Source organism: Engystomops pustulosus, chromosome 8, assembly GCF_040894005.1.
Source record: "Engystomops pustulosus chromosome 8, aEngPut4.maternal, whole genome shotgun sequence".
NCBI classification, from domain to species: Eukaryota; Metazoa; Chordata; class Amphibia; order Anura; family Leptodactylidae; genus Engystomops; species Engystomops pustulosus.
In genome coordinates, this window is record NC_092418.1 from 33,347,612 (window position 1) to 33,368,842 (window position 21,231).

At 39.5% G+C, this 21,231-nt stretch overlaps 1 long non-coding RNA gene across 5 annotated transcripts in view; it reads left to right on the plus strand.

Annotated features, from left to right (window-relative positions):
- LOC140075104 (uncharacterized) overlaps nt 1-21,231 on the plus strand; it is a 140,036-nt gene that overhangs the window by 43,626 nt on the left and 75,179 nt on the right. For all 5 annotated transcript variants that reach the window (XR_011849345.1, XR_011849348.1, XR_011849344.1 and 2 more), the window contains exon 2: nt 11,679-15,291. This is a non-coding gene — a long non-coding RNA (uncharacterized lncRNA). The remainder of the gene's footprint in view (nt 1-11,678; nt 15,292-21,231) is intronic.

The following is a 21,231-nucleotide window of genomic DNA, read 5'->3' on the forward strand; positions in this document are numbered from 1 at the left end:
TGTTGTCCATTGATGGCTGGTTTAATTTTGCATGGATTTAAAATTTCTGGGTCAGGAGTCTGAATATTTTGGGCTTAGTTTACAAGTCCCTGCAGTCTACTGGAGTGTGAGATGGTCTTTTATACTTTGTGGGAAATGGGACCCTTCAGACAGACTTGTTGTCTGGCACAAATTCACATCCAAGCAGGTTTGTCCAAATAAAAGTCCAACAATTTATTTAACACAGTCCAACAAGAACTCAACAAGCTTTCTTCAGCATAAAACAAAGATATCATTTCCCTAGTTTCAGGGTAGCAGTACAGAAGGAATAGTCCAACAATGGCTCCCCCCCACCCCCCAGCTTTTCAGGCTTTTGCTCCCACTGTGTCGCTCAGGAACTGCAGTTGGTCTTGTCTTTAGAACAGCATCGGTCCATTTGCTCCTCAACAATCTGAACACACACACCTGCAGCGAAAGGGTCAGGTATATAACACAGGTCATAGAGTCTGGAGAGGAGCCATCAAGGCAGGAACCCTGCAACATCCAAACCCTGGATCTAAAGTCCAGTTACAAAATCATGGCCCCTAAAACATTGAGACCAGGAACGTTAAAGGGACATACTGCCCATCTATCACTCTACCAAGTGATGGTTTACAACTTACAGAACAAAAATAATAATAGCTATATAACATCTATGCCTGACACACCGTGTTGTATCCAATTGGTCTAATGTAGTCAGTTTATAATTTCCAGACCTTAAAGTCAATTTTGTTGGAAGAGGTCTCCCAAAATAATCTGCAATCTGTGGTAGAAACCAGCATTGAGCCTCGGTTACATGAGACAGCAGTGATCTTGTATACTTACTTTCTCCTTATCTACATATACATCTTCCACTTTACCTGCTTTTCCGTCATTGCATGAGACGTTATAAACATTGCTGACATAAGAAGAACCTGACAATAAAAGAACCGCAAGGTGAGTGACCCAAATAAAAACAGCAGAACAGTGAGTAACATCCATAGAAGATACTGGAGCTAAGAGCAAAACTCAAAAATGTGGTGACTCAAGACATAGAAGCCGTGTTTCTATTCCCTCTTCATACCATTGTGTGCACTGCACCTCGTGGTGCCCTCCATGGTTATTTCATGGCTACAAACCTTTTTTTAATAATAATTTTTTTCATTGTTACAGTTGTGGGTTCATTTTGCCAGAGCGGGATAAGAACACTTTGGGGCACATTTACTAAGAGCAGTGCAGTCTGTACCATGTGCAGTTTGCATGTGTCGTGTGCAGGGGGCACCAGATTCATTATTTCTGGTGCCCCCCTGCACTGCACCAACAGAGTACAACACTTTTTTTGGTGCACTTTTAACATGGTCCATGTGACACACTTCTGTTGTACTTTGCATGTTAAATCTGGCGCACGTTCCGACTGAGCACTGGACGCCTCCTTCATTGCAGAAATTTGTGGTGCATGATGACTAGTGCAGCCGCACCACAGAAGGTTGTGTGTGACACAAATTACATACCTGTGCAAGCAGTTTGCACTAAAAGAATGTCCAAAGTCTAACAGAAATCTGGTGCATGTCCCTTAGCAAATGTTCCCCTTTGATTTTTATCCATTCCTGCCCTAGACCTCAAGGGGTTTTTCCAGAATTCCATGGAAAACCCTTAGAAGAAGTTGTCTGATTTTGATGCTGATGGCCTAATCTGTATCTGACACACATTGGGGCACATTTACTTACCCATCCGGAGGAGTTCAGGAAGTACAGAGCGTCCGATGATAATTCACACTGGCGCGATTCACTAAGATCATGTGCCCGATATCCTGCATGTGTCGCTTCCCTGCTCAGGTCCGCTGGAGTTCACCTTCTTCTTCCCGCTGTAAGTAAGTGCATTGTCTAGCGACACAATTTGAATCTTAAATCCAACGCTCAGTGCGAATTAGTCGGATCGTTCGACACCCCGCCCCCCATTTCTGTCGCATGAAAGTCAGCGCAGCTGCAACATAATCCGATCGCGTGCGTCACAATCCCCAGTTAAATACCTGTCACAGCGGCGCAAATCTCGAAAACTTTGAAAACTTGACGACCCTTAGTAAATAAGCCCCATTATCTGAAGCTGGAGCAGAGCTGCAGTTCTCTGCATGTCCACTATGCAATGGTAAGGAAGTGAGCATAGACCAACTTGCTGAAATGTCTTACTGTAAGACCCTCACTAATCAGATAATGATGACTAATGATGAGCGATTTTGGGCAAAATTGGGGTTTCACAGGTTCGACCTGGCATGAACTCAACACAAACCTTTTTGAAATGAAACCCCCGAAAATGGCTGTATAATAGAAGCAGTAACGGGTAGAGGGTTGGAAAAAGGTGGTAATAACAGGGCAGTTACCCTGACAAAAAATCTTCACACAAGTTTTTTTTAATAATATCCAATCAAAGAAATGTAGAAACATGGCAGATGAATCAGATAAATGTGAATGTCCAATGAGAAAACCCCTTTAAATTTCAGGTACTGAAGCAGTTGTCAATTTCAAGCTAAAATTCAGGTAGTGCGCCCCTCATTCATACACTGGAACAGCCGGATCATGTAGGATCCCTGCATCGTACATCTTAATGAACGTGAGGATGTCCATGTTGGCTGTAGATAGCCGGATCCTCTTGGGAAAGGGGGGCGGATTTGAACTTTGAGGATTTTCTATTCTGTTCTTTAACCCATGGGTGCCTGATTGCTACTACCTGGTACGGACAGGGCTCAGTCCGTGAGTCCTCTCCGTCCTCCAACTCCTGACCCCATCATTAAAGCCTTTCCAGGCCTTTTCAGGTACATACAACATACAAGAAGTATGAATTTTCCATTTCCCTCCACGGTTATGTATGTTATGCTATGACAAAAAAAATACAAAACTGGTTTATGATACTGGAACCAAAATTTGAATACATTGGGGGATTGAAAGTGAGATCTCAGTAATAAATATATGACATGACCTATAAGGTCAATGCTTTACTATGTTATCACTGCCAATTGCTGCAGGTTAGCTCTTGGCACTGACATAATCCTGTAGGAATTACACCACGTGTGTCCCTGGCCTCAGGGGCTCCTCCAAACCTTTCTCCATTAGATGTAAATAGCTTCCCATAGACTATATAAGAAGTCAAGTTGTTTCAAACGGTTTATAAAATAGTTTTATTTTGGGGCCTCACTTTTTGTTTTGCCCAGGGTCCCACATTGCCTAAAACCAGCCCTGGGGGGGTTTGATGGGGCTGTTTTATCCGCTAATCCGCTAATTTGGGAAGATTCTTTCCAGTAAAGCCGCCATATTAGGCCGTCATGGTTACCAATCACTACTTTACTCATTGGCCGGTATTTACACTTATAGTTGAGTAATTCTGCTGATTTCTTATTGTTTTTCTATTGGTCGGTATACAGACTTACCCCACATTATTCTGCTTCTTTTTGAACCAATTTTGAGTATTTCTTCTGCTTTCCTATAGGCCAGTATTCAGACTGACAGGCTGCCACATTATTGTGCTACTCTGGGACACAAGAGACACAGATTTTGGGCCTATCATTATGACCCTATGGCAGACCTGGGCATTGTACGGCCTGAGGGCCACATCCAGCCCTCTGACTATCTCTGACCGTAATTATATATGGTGTCCCCATAAATAAATATGGTGGAATTAGGTCCTCCGTATGTTCATTGAATCATCATAATCTTTTATTTACAGTTTTTTTCTGTAGGGACGGGATGTATACTGATATACAGTATATAGGTATTGGGTAGAGCTGAGTTATGTATATCAGTCCGGCCCACCAAAACCAATCCAAATTCCCATAGGGCCCCATGGGAGAATGAATTGCCCCCCCTGCTCTAGAAGAACCTTATAATCTTACTGCAAACTGTTGTATTATTGCATTTCCCATATAAATGTAGGAATCTCCAAATCACCATCTAGTAGTGACATGTATTCATCCACCTGATACCAAGATGTAACCAAATTATCAGCATAACAGTGTAATTCTATTTAGGCCGATATTTGTGATTTTTTTTATTGATTAAACATCAAGTTATCAGGGAAACGAATCTTAGACAGCGGTTAATTGAGTGACAGAAGAAATGACAAAATTACCGTATTTTTCGGCCTATAAGGCGCACCGGACTATAAGGCGCACCTCTAATAAATGCCTGCTAAGACATCTAGGTTCATATATAAGGCGCACTGGAGTATAAGGCGCAGGATCAAATGCAGTACCTAAAAATGACCAGCAGGTGGCAGACCTGTGCACAGTTCAGACCAGCTACACTTCCCTGGAAACTTGTCTTCAGCGTGTCAGAGAGCTCCGATCTCAGAGGTATGGGCTGCTGGGGGTTAATGCAGGGTGATGCAGCAGGGGTTAAGCGGTCTCCCTCTGCCCCTTCTCCTTCCCTCCTCAGCCAGGGTGTTACTCCTGTGGGGTTCCCTGTTGCTTCTCTTCCCCATGTTTTGCAAGCCCGGAGGCGTATAGCCGTTGGGCTAATGACTGCACAAAGGGGTTTTAGTTAGCGGGGTTATAAGTACAGGAATAGGCCCTCTTTAACCGAGGTGGTTTTTCCCTTTCCTTTCTGTCTCCCTGCGTATCCCAGGGAGGTGGGGGCTACGTGACTAGGGGCGGGCTTGTGTCGTGGGTGGTACAGGAAGTGAGCATAGCTTAAATAGGGGCTGCAGACGTCACTCACCCTCTTTCTGGATTGCGTTTCCCACCCGCCCTCCCTTTGTTTCAGGTACTTTCGGCGTTGCTTTTGTCACAGCTGGCGGTTAGTTGGGTTATTTGGCCTACATGCCCATTGGCTGGCAGGCATACAGGTGGGAGGGGTTTTGTTGCTCTTTGTTTGTTATTTAAATTTGTTACCTGTTCAATTTATGTTTTAAATAATACAAAAAAATAATATAAAAAAAATACGAGATGTTTATTACAATAATATATAAAGCTGTGTCCGACCCTCACGTCAACCCACATATATTTAACTTTAATACAAGTCTCTGTGTGTTTATTTATTGGCGGATATTGGTTTAAGGTTAAAGGGGCCCGTGTTCCGGCCTATAAGGCGCACCTTTGATTTCTGAGAAAATTAAAGGATTTTTGGTGCGCCTTATAGGCCGAAAAATACGGTAGATGTTTTTTATTTTATTGTAAAAATTGGGATAAAAAAGCAATAAATAATAGTAATAATGATACCAGGGCTACATGAGTCACGTGATGGAATATTGGGACACGAGGAGCCGGAGCTGTGACATCACAACAGCTGAACAGAAGCAGAATGTGTTACTAGAGGAGACATCTGGGAGGAGACGGCTCCATGGAAGTCCTGCTGCACATGGAATCTGCTCTTTTTGGCCTTGTTCACACATCGCTGGGGGAAACCGCATGTATACTATGTGTTTGTGCTGTGATTATCTGGGCATTTATTACAATTATCAGGCAGAAATATCTCTCTAGGTTGTAGGGGATGGGCAGGTTTACTAACATTATCTACAAGTCAGTGTAAGGTAATAAAATGCCTTAGTTGTAGTAATGTCTAATGCTGGAGGAGGAGGCTGATGCAGGGTGAGACTATCCGCTCTACATTTACCTATCTCGAGGTGCTCATAGATTTCGGAATAGAAAAGTGCGGCTAAAATTCTTTAAAAAAAATCTCCCTATTTTGTTTAACATTATTTTATCTTTGCTAATTTCCTGACATATTGTCCCAAGTTATGATCCCCCAATGTCATTAAAATATATTCAATCATATTATTCAATCTAACCATAACCCCCCCCCCCCAATTATAAATAATAAACCCACTTCCTCCATATGTAGATAGCGCGGTGTATGAAGGACGATCCCAATGACTTATTATAAACAATGTTCCCCCAATGTAATGTTATTCTGATAATAGCGCAGCCCCCGGGAGAAGCCATATTGGGGTAACCCAGGGCCGGGCGTGGATGACTGGCTGTCACATTGATGGGGATATAAAAGTTCTGTTCTTTGTACCAGATGTGATGATACGACTAGTAAAGAAGCTTTCCCCCGTACAGGCTGCGCTATGTGTGTATTATCTCCTATAGTGAGGACACTGATACATGTCCGTGTGATCGCCGGAGGGAAGAAAAGCGCCAGTATCCGGAGGTGTGAATGTGAGCCTATTCCTGGATGAAGTCTTCCTGCTTTACCACACGGGGAGAGCACTGGTTCATAGAAGAGCGAAGATCGTAAGCGTAAAGTTATAGACGTTTTTATATTTTCATTTTGTGAACATATGAGCAGAGGGACCGGTTTGGGACTCTCCACAAGACTGTATATGGGTATGTGCCAACACAATTCAGCAACAGTATCAAGTACCCTATATATATATATATATATATATATATACAATTTGTGACCCCATTACACCATTACATATATACCTATATACAATCATTGGCCCCATTGTACTTATGTATATAAAGACAGTGTATATACATTTAGACAGTCATAGCCCCCATGGATCTACCTATTAAGGTAGGTGCCTCTAATGTATGTAAGGATAGCCCTTTTAAGTACTAATCCTTTAGTCCTCTTTATCTTTTTTAATCTTTAATTGTGGTAATATGCTAATTTGCTACTGGGGCTTGGAGTAGCCAGAGCTGAGGCTATACTGCGCTGCTACTCCACGCCACAGTAGCCTCTTTGATCCTCCTAAGCAGATATCTTCAGCACACAGCTACGAGGAGCTGCGCGCCCTCGTCCATGAAGCCGCCAGTTCTGCTCATGCGCAGTAGCTCCGGCTTTGGACCTGAGACCACGCAGTCGGTGGCCTGCATTCTGAGCATGCACAGAACGCCGGCTTCACGGATGATGGAGTGCAGCGCCCTGAAGATATCCGGGTAGAGGATCACGGAGGCTATTGGGGCGTGGAGTAGCCGCGTAGTGTAAACTCAGCTCCAGTTACTCAACGTCCCAGTAGCCTCTTTGGTAAATTAGCATATTACCAAAATTAAAGACTAAAAAAAATAAAGGGGACTAAAGGATTAGGGGACATTAAAGGCACCTACCACCGGATTTACCTGAATAGGTAGATCTGGGTTGGAAGGTTTCCTTTAAATACATACCTATAAACAGTAAGTGGCCACATTCAGACATTGTAAGGACGTATGATATACATCGGCATAGACGCTTATGGCGCCAGGCGTGGTACAGGGAGTACAACGTATGGTCACTGTACTCTGCCGTCACTGCAGATATGATAGAAGAAGCTCTATCTCTGGCTGTAATATTGGCCGTGCGGCGCTGCTTCCTATGGAAAGGGGAGGGGTGAGCAGCGCACTACGGCCGGGCGAGCACACGTTAGTGTGAATGTACCCTTACTCATAGATCTATATACAGTCAGTGGCCACCTTACACATTTACCTATAATTATCCACATGTATATAAAGTGTGCTGCACCCATACACACAGGTAAAATATTTTGGACCGTTCTTAGATGGACTGAAAACGCATGTGTTTGTAAACAAATGCGTTTTTGTATGTTTACCATGCGTTTGGCTGGTTTTAATCCATTTCACAGCTGCCTACACTTCTAGAAATTAAGGTAAAACAGGGTCAAACTAGCCAAACGCATGGTACACATACAAAAACGCATGTCCAAGAACGTACTTTGTGACAGCACACTTAAGCTAGTGCCACACGTGACGATTTGTCTGCGTTTGCAAACAAAGCCACACCCACTACAGCATTTCTATGCCTGCGATCGGGAAAGAGCGTTAATTTAATGTAAAACACCGGCCGCTCGTTCCCGATCGCAGGTGTTTCCATAGAAACTCCGATGCAAACGCAGACAAAGCCGTGCGTGTGGCACCAGCCTAATTTTAAAACTGAGTAGTCTTTTTAAATTTCCCATTCTGTGTCAAACTCCATACATACATATATATAAAAATATTATATTAGTTTAGATCCTAAGACTTCAATAAAGTCAAAACTTTGTGATGAAAAAGCCGCCTACTTTATATACCCAGGTTCATGTAATGTTGCAGCCCCAAACTGGAGCCTTTTTGATGCTACTTTTTCCAGCATAAATTTTGGATTACTAACACATTGGGGGTCATTTACTAAGGGCCCCATTCGCGTTTTCCCGACGTGTTACCCGAATATTTCCAATTTGCGCCGATTGTATCTGAATTGCCCCGGGATTTTGGCGCACGCGATCGGATTGTGGCGCATCGGCGCCGGCATGCGCGCGACGGAAATGAGGGGGCGTGGGCGAACGAAAACCCGACGTATTCGGAAAAAACGCCGCATTTAAAAACGGAAAATGTGTCGCTCGGGACGCACTTACCTTCACTCAGCCGGCCTCTGTGAATTCCGGCGCGTTTAGATGCTTTTCAGCGCAGCAGCGCCACCTGATGGATGGCAGAGGAACTACCTTAGTAAATCCCGGCCGGACCCGAATCCAGCACAGAGAACGCACCGCTGGATCGCGAATGGACCGGGTAAGTAAATCTGCCCCATTATATACACGTATACATACATATCCATATACATGCACATTTATAAATTATTAACACACAATTTCCAGATTAAAACATACAGCATACAGATTATACACATGAACATATAAAGCACATGCACTATACACAGAAACAAATACACATTATACACATGAACATATAAAGCACATGCACTATATACAGAAACAAATACACATTATACACATGAACATATAAAGCACATGCACTATACACAGAAACAAATACACATTATACACATGAACATATAAAGCACATGCACTATATACAGAAACAAATACACATTATACACATGAACATATGAAAATATACAGTACACATAAACATATACAGCATAAAGATCCTTGCGCTTTGCATCCTCAAACCAAGAAAATGTGCAGGGTCCTAGAGCTGATATATTGGGAAGTGATGGAATAAGGGTGGTGGAGGGCTCTGGTGCCCACAGGCCGGAGCCTTCCCCGCGATTGTTTTCTAAAAAGTAAATGTTACTTGTAATAAATATATACACCCCCAGTAATATATATACAGCCCCCAGTAATATATATATACAGCTCCCAGTAATATATATACAACCCCCAGAAATATATTTACAGCCCCCAGTAATATATATACAGCCCCCAGTAATATATATACAACCCCCAGTAATATATTTACAGCCCCCAGTAATATATATTTACAGCCCCCTGTAATATATTTACAGCCCCCTGTAATATATGTATACAGCCACCAGTACTATATATACAGCCACCAGTAATATATGTATACAGCCACCAGTAATATATGAATACAGTCACCAGTACTATATATACAGCCCCCAGTAATATATATATACAGCCCCCTGTAATATATGTATACAGTCACCAGTACAATATATACAGCCCCCAGTAATATATATACAGCCCCCAGTAATATATTTACAGCCCCCAGTAATATATTTACAGCCCCCTGTAATATATGTATACAGCCACCAGTACTATATATACAGCCACCAGTAATATATGTATACAGCCACCAGTACTATATATACAGCCACCAGTAATATATGTATACAGCTACCAGTACTATATATACAGGCCCCAGTAATATATATACAGCCCCCTGTAATATATATATATATATATATATATATATATATATATATATATATGTATATATATATATATAAATATATATATATATATATATATATATATATATATATATATATATATATATTATACAGCACAAAGTAATACATATGTATTCAGCCCCTCCAGTGATACATATGTATACACCCCCCAGTAATTCATATACTGTATATACAACCACCCAGTACAGTAATACATTTGTGCAGCCCCCAAGAAATACATATATAGAGAGAACCCCATTTATACATATACATACAGGTCCTCCTGAATATATATACAGCCCCCCAGTAATACATATATATACATAACTGTAGTGCCTGCACCTGGATACTAACGTCCTGTGCGCTCCACAGTCTATGGCAGGGCAGGGAACTTCTGAATAGTCGGATCAGGATCCTGGGGAGCCAGAGCTGGACCTGAACATATAATGGGTGATTCGCCCACACTTGGTGGATGCCCCTTTAAGTGGTGTATGGTGTCGGGCAGGCAGTCTCCGAACTAGACTGTAGTGGGAAAGCCGCTCTTGTGCTTAATGGCTTCCTATGACCCTACAAATATTATGGTACAAATTACAGGGATCAAAAATCACTGGGAAAAATAATGACATAAGTAACATAGAGATTCATGTAATAATTATGGGAAGTTGCAAATAATAAGAAAAGTTTCTATTATAATAAAGCAGGTTTGGTACAGGGTGTTGTAAGCCTGACCGGGACTGGTGGTGGGCAAAAAACCATAAAGACGACCTGTCACCCTTAAAGAGGACCTGTTACCCTTAAAAATCGCACTTGGAGCATCTTTCTGAAGTAAGCAGCTGCTAGCGCTACCCCATTATTAGCAGTGATAAACTAGCTTTACCAAAACCCACCAATAGAGTTAGCAGACACTTTAGCAACGCACCGTCAGAGCGCCGGACTAAGCTTACAGTGGTCCGGCGTATTTATAAGGGGGTCTGTGGAGGCCGTGACTGCAACATGAAGCCCGGCAGTCACCACCAGCCTATGGCATGGGAGGAGCAGTCCGGGGAAAAGGCAGCACCTTGGACCACCCCCTCATGAATATGGCGGACCGCTGTGGGTTTGGTTTGGTTTTTTGAGGATACGGCTCTGCAGTGTCTTCTAGATTTATCGGAGGGTTTTCAAAGAGGGGAAGCGCTAGAAGCTGCTGATTTTGTTAGGCAGATCCTAGTGCATTTTGTAAGGGTGAGAGGTCTTCTTTAAGGAAAAACAAAGGTCCCTAAATCAGTGTTACTAGATGTGACTATTAGTGATCACAGCCACAGGGGAAATCATTGTTACTATCATATAGGCTTTATAGGTAGAGGATAACTGACTGTATCCAATGTACAAATCTGACTTTCACCCGATGTCTTATAAAACATAATGGGGAATATATATAAGAGCTTTATTTGGCTACAAGCCCTGGAATAATCACAAAAACTTATGAACCGCCAGATTATCCGGTGCGATGTGGCCTTTATGATGTTATTCAAAATTTTTATATTTAGCCAATTGTTGTCTGTTTAGCAACTGCTCTATATTCATTTTGTGTTAATGCCGTTTATTTAATTTAATTTATTTTATTTATATTGAATTGGCTCGTACTGTGCAAATTTGGACTATTTAAGTGCAGGGCCCTGAACGTATTGTACCAATTATATTGATAGATTCATTTTGCTGTAGGATTGACTGAACACTGATTTGCAATGTACATTTTAATTCTTACAAATAGTTATGGACACTACTAGTGCCAATACAGTAGTGTAACACATCCTCCCACTATATCCTGTAACACCCAGGATGTATTAGAGCACAGCCCGGCCTTAGTCGGCAAGTGATTATTAAAGACAGCAATTTTTACATGGTGACACAATTGATGTCATAGAATATTTGAACATGAGTAGCCATAGCTATGACATCAAACAGCTCAACAGAAGGATGTGTTACAAGAGGTAGACATTATACAGAAGAAAGGTTGTTATAAGTCCTACTATTTATGTAATTTCTTCTTTTTGGGCATGCTTACACATGGGGAAACAGAAAGAAAGGAGGAAAGTAAAAAGTAAAGGAAGTAAGAAAGGACGGAGGAAAGGAAGGAGGAAAGAATGGAGGAAAGTTAGGTAGAAAGTAGGGGGAAAAATAAAGTGAGAAAGAAAGAAAATAAGGAGGAAAGGAAGGAGGAAAGGAAGGAGGAAAGGAAGGAGGAAATGAAGGAGGAAAGAAAGGAGGAAAGAAAGGAGGAAAGAAAGGAGGAATGGAAGGAGGAAATGAAGGAAGAAAGGAAGGGAGAAAGGAGGAAAGAAAGGGAGGAGGAAAGAACTGAAGGAGGAAAGAAATAAATAAAGAAAGAGAAAGAAAGAAAGAAATAGGAAATGAAGGAGGAAAGAAAGAAGAATAGAAGAAATGAAAGGAAGCAGGAAAAGAAGGAAAAAAGGATCTAGGAAAGAATGGAAGGAGGTAAAAGAGAAAAAGGAAGGAGGAGATGTATCTGGGGCAGTTATATGTCCATGGAATACAACCACCATCTAAACCATCCAGTGTTTCATGGACTGAGAAAAATAAAGAAAAGAAAAAGAAAGCGAGAAAATAAAAAGAAAGGAAAATGTAAAAATAGAGAAAGTAAAAAGAAAAAAAGCCTTAATCATGTAATTTCTGCAGAATATTTTACTGTCATTTAGAAATAAAGTACATAATCCTCCTACCGTACCTGGGGCAGTTTTCAGTCCATGGAGTACAACCACCATCCAAACCATCCAGTATTTCATGGACTGAGAAAAATAAAAAAAGAATAACAAAGAGAGAAAATTTAAAAAAAGGAAAATGTAAAAATTGAGAATCAGAAAAGAAATTTAAAAGAAAGAAGACTTAATCATGTATTTTCTGCACAATATTTTACTGTCAACTAGAAATAAAGTATATCATCCTCCTACTGTACCTGGGACAGTTTTCAGTCCATGGAGTACAACCACCATCCAAACCATCCAGTGCTTCATGGACTGAGAAAAATAAAAAAAAGAATAACAAAGAGAGAAAATAAAAAGAAAAGGAAATGTAAAAATAGACAATCAGAAAAAGAAATTTAAAAGAAAGAAACCTTAATCATGTGATTTCTGCAGAATATTTTACTGTCAACTGTAAATAAAGTATATCATCATCCTCCTGTACCTGAGGCAGTTTTCAGTCCATGGAATACAACCACCATCCAAACCATCCAGTGTTTCATGGACTGAGAAAAATAAAGAAAAAAAAACAAAGAGAGAAAATAAAAAGAAAGGAAAATGTGAAAATAGAGAATCAGAAAAAGAAATTCAAAAGAAAGAAGCCTTAATCATGTAATTTCTGCACAATATTTTACTGTCAACTAGAAATAAAGTATATCATCCTCCTACTGTACCCGGGGCAGATTTCAGTCCATGGAGTACAACCACCATCCAAACCATCCAGTATTTCATGGACTAAGAAAAATAAAAAAAGAATAACAAAGAGAGAAAATAAAAAGAAAGGAAAATATAAAAATAGAGAATCAGAAAAGAAATTTAAAAGAAAGAAGACTTAATCATGTAATTTCTGCAGAATATTTTATTTTTAACTATAAATAAAGTATATCATCCTCCTACTGTACCTGGGGCAGTTTTCAGTCCATGGAATACAACCAACATCCAAACCATCCAGTGTTTCATGGACTGAGAAAAATAAAGAAAAGAATAACAGAGAGAAAACTTAAAAAAAAGGAAAATGTAAAAATTGAAAATCAGAAAAAGAAATTCAAAAGAAAGAAGCCTTAATCATGCAATTTCTGCACAATATTTTACTGTCAAGTAGAAATCAAGTATACCATCCTCCTACTGTACCTGGGGCAGTTTTCAGTACATGGAATACAACCACCATCCAAACCATCCAGTGTTTCATGGACTGAAAAAAATAAAAAAAGAATAACAAAGAGAGTAAATTAAAAAAAGGAAAATGTAAAAATTGAGAATCAGAAAAAGAAATTCAAAAGAAAGAAGGCTTAATTATGTAATTTCTGCACAATATTTTACTGTCAACTAGAAATAAAGTATATCATCCTCCTACTGTACCTGGGGCAGTTTTCAGTCCATGGAGTGCAACCACCATCCAAACCATCCAGTGCTTCATGGACTGAGAAAAATAAAAAAAAGAATAACAAAGAGAGAAAATAAAAAGAAAGGAAAATGTAAAAATAGACAATCAGAAAAAGAAATTTAAAAGAAAGAAGCCTTAATCATGTGATTTCTGTAGAGTATTTTACTGTCAACTGTAAATAAAGTATATCATCATCCTCCTGTACCTGAGGCAGTTTTCAGTCCATGGAATACAACCACCATCCAAACCATCCAGTGTTTCATGGACTGAGAAAAATAAAGAAAAAAAAAACAAAGAGAGAAAATAAAAAGAAAGGAAAATGTGAAAATAGAGAATCAGAAAAAGAAATTCAAAAGAAAGAAGCCTTAATCATGTAATTTCTGCACAATATTTTACTGTCAACTAGAAATAAAGTATAACATCCTCCTACTGTACCCGGGGCAGATTTCAGTCCATGGAGTACAACCACCATCCAAACCATCCAGTATTTCATGGACTGAGAAAAATAAAAAAAGAATAACAAAGAGAGAAAATAAAAAGAAAGGAAAATATAAAAATAGAGAATCAGAAAAGAAATTTAAAAGAAAGAAGACTTAATCATGTAATTTCTGCAGAATATTTTTCTGTCAACTGTAAATAAAGTATATACCTGTACCTGAGGCAGTTTTCAGTTCATGGAATACAACCACCATCCAAACCATCCAGTGTTTCATGGACTGAGAAAAATAAGGAAAAGAAAAACAAAGAGAGAATATTTTACTGTCAACAAGAAATAAAATATATCATCCTCCTACTGTACTTGGGGCAGTTTTCAGTCCATGGAATACAACCACCATCCAAACCATCCAGTGTTTCATGGACTGAGAAAAATAAAGAAAAAAAAACAAAGAGAAAATAAAAAGAAAGGAAAATGTGAAAATAGAGAATCAGAAAAAAAAGTAAAATAAAAAGAAGCCTTAATCATGTAATTTCTGCAGAATATTTTACTGTCAACTAGAAATAAAGTATATGATCCTCCTACTGTACCTGGGGCAGTTTTAAGTCCATTGTTATACAACCACCATCCAAACCATCCAGTGTTTCATGGACAGAAAAAAATAAAGAAAAGAAAAACAAAGAGAGAATATTTTACTGTCAACTAAAAATAAAGTATATCGTCCTCCTACTGTACCTGGGGCAGTTTTCAGTCCATAAAAAACAACCACCATCCAAACCATCCAGTGTTTCATGGACTGAGAAAAAAAAAAAAAAACAATCACAAAGAGAGAAAATAAAAAGAAAGGAAAATGTAAAAATAGAGAACCAGAAAAAGAAAGCCAAAAGAAAGAAGCCGGAATCATGTAATTTCTGCAGAATATTTTACTGTCAACTAGAAATAAAGTATATCATCCTCCTACTGTACCTGGGGCAGTTTTCAGTCCATGGAATACAACCACCATCCAAACCATCCAGTATTTCATGGACTAAGAAAGAAAAGAACGTAAAAAGAAAATAAAAAGAGGAGATAAGAAGACGTCTGCTGCAGAGTGTCATCCTTTGCTGACAGGAGGTAGGTGCTCATTCCTCTATTGTTATTGTTGCAGTTTTAGTCTTTTAGCAGGATAAGAAATGTTCTCATAATGTTCTCCAGAACTGGTTCCAGTAACTTCTGGGTCTGTAGATCTTTCTAGTTGTTATGTACATAGAATACTGGAACATGCGCTGCACAGGATGAGCTGATTTCATATGAATAAAATAAAATAAAATAAAAACCTTAAAGCTTTAAAACAGAATAAGTATAGAGCGGTTGGTAATCAGCCAGTGATTGCTGCTTATCGAAACATTATGGGGCACATTTACCAAGAACAGTGCAGTCTGTACTATGTGCAGTGTCCTGTGTAGTGTGCAGGGGGCGCCAGATTCGGGATTTCTTTTGCACATTTTTCATGAATATGGTGCCTCCTGCACTGCTCCGGTAGAGTGCACCATTTTTTTGGTGCACCTTTAATTTGGGCCGTGCAACACATTTCTGTTGGACTTTGCATTATAAATGTGGCGCACGGCCTGACTGAGCCCCGGACACCCATTTCAGTGGTGAACACTTCTTATATACATGTGGAAGAAGTTTACACATGAAAGAAGGTGCAAAGTCCGGCAGAAAACTGGCGCAGGGGCTTCAGTAACTCTGGGCCCATGATGTATAAACCATCAGGTAAAAGTCAGATGTGGACGGGGGATAATGTCTGTTATAGTGTAAGTATAAATTGTGCACAAAAGCTCCAATGATACAACCTCTGTCTGTGCTCACACATGGTCACATCTAGTAGTATATACAGACATGATGGGATATATTATTCCTGGGGATAGAGATAGATGATTAGGTAAGTACTGTAGGTGATGCTGGAGAGAAATCTCTCCATGTGGTGACAATAAGGTGGTGGTGTCACTTACTCAGCCAGTAGTGTGAGACCTCAGTACCTCCATATCACATGCTGGGAAGGCCGTCTCCCCCTGCCCCATGTTACATGCTGTGCATTGTACAGCATAATATGTATATAACAGGGCACATCCTCACAGCACAGAGCGGAGCCATCAGCCCAGATGGGAAATGTCATGGAAGGGGCTGCAGGACGGAGGAACAACTTCCCCACGAGATCACAAGCTACTGGACTGCATGGTGCCAGATCTGTGACAGTCTCCATGGGATAAGGAGACCGGCTGACAGTGACTACATCCATGTATGTGTATGTATATGCCCTATGTCTGTATCTGCTGTAAGTGTGTGACTATTTTCTGTAGGTGTGTGTGGATACGCAGTATGTGTGAATATGATGTGTGTATACATGTATATGCATATGCTGTGTGTATTTGCTGTATATGTGTGTATATGTTCTATACATAGTATGTGTACGCCCGACTGTATATGAAGGGTTCACCTGGACTGGTGGAGGCAGGTAGTGGTGGAAGTTAATTTTGGAGGTTAATTTAAAGCCTTGCACTTTAATAGGAGAGGTTTTGCTGCAGTGAACTTTCCTCCTCTCCCTTTTCCTGTTTAGCAGGTCTCCTCCTCTCCCTCTCTGTACTGGGGCACTCATCGGAAGCAATCCCTCCCTTCATCCCTAATTTATTGTTTCGTTTTACTGTTTTGAGTATCTGTGTCTTATAGTTCTGAAGTCACAGCTGGCGGAGTAAAATTGAAGATGAGAGAATGCTGCTTTGCTCCCCTGGCCGACTTGTCACCTGGGAGTCCAGATGGGTATAGTGCAGTCCTGAGCCGTTTTTCCTTCAGATGGAGAGATCACAATACAAGAGCCTACCTTTTTAAGATTTACTTTGAAAATTGTTAAAAAAAATATTATGTTAATAAATGCTGTGACCGCTTTTCTACCACCCAACATGAGCCTCAGTTTTTACTGATTTACATATTTAAGTATTATGTAGGGATATTATGTTATTGGAATTACTTTGGGAAGGAAGGGAAAACAATGGGGGGCATAGGAAAAACGGACGGTGCTGGAAATAACACAAGGAAAAATGGTTTTATAAGATTCGGCGAAACGCGCATCAGGGTGCATCTTCCGGCCTCCCCTCTGATTGCCCTTTGTCTGCCTTTCACCATGCCTGTGGGTAAGTGTGACATAGATTCCTGGAACCTTTAATACCGGAAGGTACCTCCGTTTAATTGAATTATCGTTTTTTACTGCACTATTGTCACTTCACCCCTATTTTTGTCCTATTGTTGGACGTATATATAACTTGTAAAACCCTTTTCAATATGAAATGACCTCTAAAATCATTGAATCTTACATTTTCTTGAAAAATTGCGGTTCTATTAGAAAGTCACCTAATATCCAAATAAAATATTAGAACATTTAAATACTGACGACAACATAAAGTAGATTTATGGTAAATGTTATTTAGTAACCCATTTGGATGGTTAGACTTACTGTACAATGGGAATAACATTTAGAAATCAAAAAATCACATTTTTTTCAAAAATTTCACCAATTTTCACACTTTTTAATAAATAAATGCAAACCATAACAACCAAAATATTGGTACATCACAAAAAAAATATCTCAAAATCACCTGTGTATGATAAACTGTTCTAAATTTATAACTGCAAATAGTGACAGATAACAGATTTAAAAAATTGTGCTTGGTCCTGAAGCTATATAATGGCTTAGACACAAAGGGGTTAATACACCACATACATCTTGGATAGATGGGTGAGCTCCCTAGTATAGCTGTGCCCTGTGACGTGAGATGGGAGTGGGGGGTTAGTCACAACTACCACAACATGATCAGGCAGTATGGATGGAAAGGTGAATGGTGGGAGTTCCATTGGTGGCTGTTAGTGGTATAGCCGCAGGTGAAATGCTTTACACTGCAGTACATTATCCTTATTAATCAGTGATCAAGAGTTTGTGTATAAGGAAAATGAATGAAAAGAAAACGAGAAAAAAAAAATTCCAATTATAAACCATTTTATTAACTAAATAAGACAATACAGATACAATAGAAAACAACAAGTGAAGCAGCACTCCGTATGGATAAAGTGAAGAAGTTTTTTAAAAAACTTCTTCACTTTATCCATATGGAGTGCTGCTTCACTTGTTGTTTACTGCTACGACTAACGGGGTTGTCGGACCCCGACGAAGACCTGCACCCTCCTATTTTCCACAAGGTGCCGTTCCACCTTCTGCTTTTTCCGATACAATAGAAAAGATATTTCCTAATGACTCCTTATTAGAGATGAGCGAGCACTAAAATGCTCGGGTACTCGTTATTCGAGACAAACTTTTCCCGATGCTCGAGTGCTCGTCTCGAATAACGAGCCCCATTGAAGTCAATGGGAGACTCGAGCATTTTTCTTTTTTTTTTTTAAGTTTTAAAAGTTTTTATTAAAGAATTGCGGTTTACAATAATGGAAAAAGTAATTAGTACATATAAATGTGTTACATAGTCTATTCACCAGGTTATATAATTCTTCTGATGTTTCTTAAGGCTACAAGTCCTTTTTTATAGACCAAAGATATTGGAGGGTGGTCATTTTTCTTATAGGCTTGCAGTCCATCTTGACTCTCTTATGGTGATAGTCCTTTTTATATATAAGTATTCTTTCCACGAAAGTGGTATGTATATAGTCAACAAGATAAAATAAAAAACCAAAAACATACTTAATAGTACAAATTACATAACATATGTATAAACAGAATTTAACAGGAGTGTGAGAAGAAAAAAAAACAGAAACCTGTGATTATGGGTTGTTTGTAGAATGGGTACTATTAGAAGGTATTTCTCTCCTAGTGAACGAGATTAAGACTAATTCCCAATCTTATTTATTTTATTCTAAGAGGTACGTTTCTTTGTATTTTATACTTTACTGAATGGGCTATCAAGCCAGCACTTCCAGGATTCAAGAAATAAGTTATGCTTATTTGTTTGTAGAGAAATAATTTTTTCGTATGTACATGTGGTATTCATAGTGTTAATAACCTCACTGAATGAGGGGGTAACAGCTTCTTTCCAGTGTCTAGTGATTACTAGCTTGGTTGACATCAGTAAATGAGCTACCACCATTCTTAAAGGGATAGGTATAGTTTCTATATCGATTAATAGAAGGGCTGTATATGCCTTGATTTCATTTTGCTTATGTAGGATTGTTTCTATTGCTCTGGAAGTCGCTTCCCAGAGTGGCCTTATGACAGAGCAGCCCCATAATATATGTAAGGTGGTGCCCTTTGCACCGCAATCTCTCCAGCACATAGGGGAAGTACAAGGGTAAATTTGTGCCAATCTTACTGGGGTAAAATACCACCTCATTATTGTCTTAATAATAGCCTCATGGTAGTTTGTGCATCTGAATAGTGTGTATGTGTTAGAAAAGGCTTTGTACCAAGTCTTTGTATCAAACACTTTACCCAGATCTTCTTCCCATTTTCTCATATAGGTGGTTTTTTCCGTAACATCTTCTGCACTTAATAGTTTATATATATATGAAATACCCTTTTTGTTCCCTGTTGTCCTATTTAACCATTTAAGTAGAGAGGGGACCATTTTGGGTGTCTTATTTTGGCATTTTTTTAGGAAATCCCTAATTCTGAGATATGAATAAATTTCCTGCGAGGGTAGGTTGTATTTTTCTTTAAGAGAATTAAAGGTCAGCAGTTGGCCATCCGCTAAGATATCTTGGATGGTGTATATTCCCATGTTACGCCAACTTTGCAGATTCATATCTAGGAATTGGCTTTCAAAAAAGTCCACTCCTATATCCTCAAATTTCAGAAAATACTCCTCTTGCTTACTTTGTGTCAATAACTGCCTCCATGCCCAGTCTGAGACCATTATGGCTGAGAAGGGTGAGGGGGGCGGAGGTGTTTGCCATGATTCCGCTAGTAATCTGTTTTTTAGTGGGGTGTTTCTATTAAGTATTTTTTCCAAGCCAACCCAGGCTTTGTCTGTATTGTCATTCCACCAATGTGACAATTGATCTATTAGTGCCGCCATATAGTAACTGGATAAATCCGGCACTCCTAAGCCCCCTTTCTCTCTGTGCCTAGTGAGAATGTGTAGAGCCACTCTAGGATGCTTATTATTGGGTTGGAATATAATGATTTGATAGCCGTCTGTATTGTACCAATAATACCAAATTTAGTGAGAGCCGAGAAGGCGTACGTCCAATTAACTCGATCAAACGCCTTCTCGGGGTCGACCGTTAAGAAGGTTGATGGGAGATTGCGGCGTTCGCTAATCTGCATTAGTGTTATTATGCGTCGGGTATTATCTGGTGCCTGTCTTCCTGGGGTGAATCCGACCTGGTCATTTTTAATTAGTATGGGTATTATTTTTTGAAGTCTTTGGGCTATTATTTTCGCATATATTTTAATGTCACAGTTGAGGAGTGAAATTGGTCTAAAATTTGAAGGGGTATTTGGAGGTTTTCCTGGTTTAGGGATGGTAACTATTAAAGCAGATAACATGTCCTTGGGAAAGGTACCTTCTGAGAAAGCCAATTCAAATGTTTCTTTCATGTGAGGTAATATATCTTCATGAAATTTTTTGTAATACTCTGAGGGAAGACCATCCGGTCCAGGGGCTTTTCCTGAAGGAAGTGCTTTAATCGTACGTTGAATTTCCTCTTGCGTGATAGGAAGATTTAAAGTGTTTAGATGTTCCTGGGATAATTTAGGTAAATTTATTTTATTAAGGAAGGTATCTATCATGCTTTGAGTTGGTTTTAAAATGTTGGGATCTTTAGCTAAATTGTATAAATTTTCATAATATATTCTAAATTCCTCTATAATATCTCTAGGGGATATCAGTTTCTCTCCAGATACCGGATGTAATATGTATGGGATTTTACTTTTCTGGCTTCTTTGTTTAAGGCTACGGGCCAGCAGAGCTCCGGCTTTCTGTCCCTGTGCGTAATATTTGGTTTTAAGTATCCTATGCTTGTAGGCATGTTTTTGCATTAGGAGATTTCGTAACTTCTCTCTTTCCTGGTTGA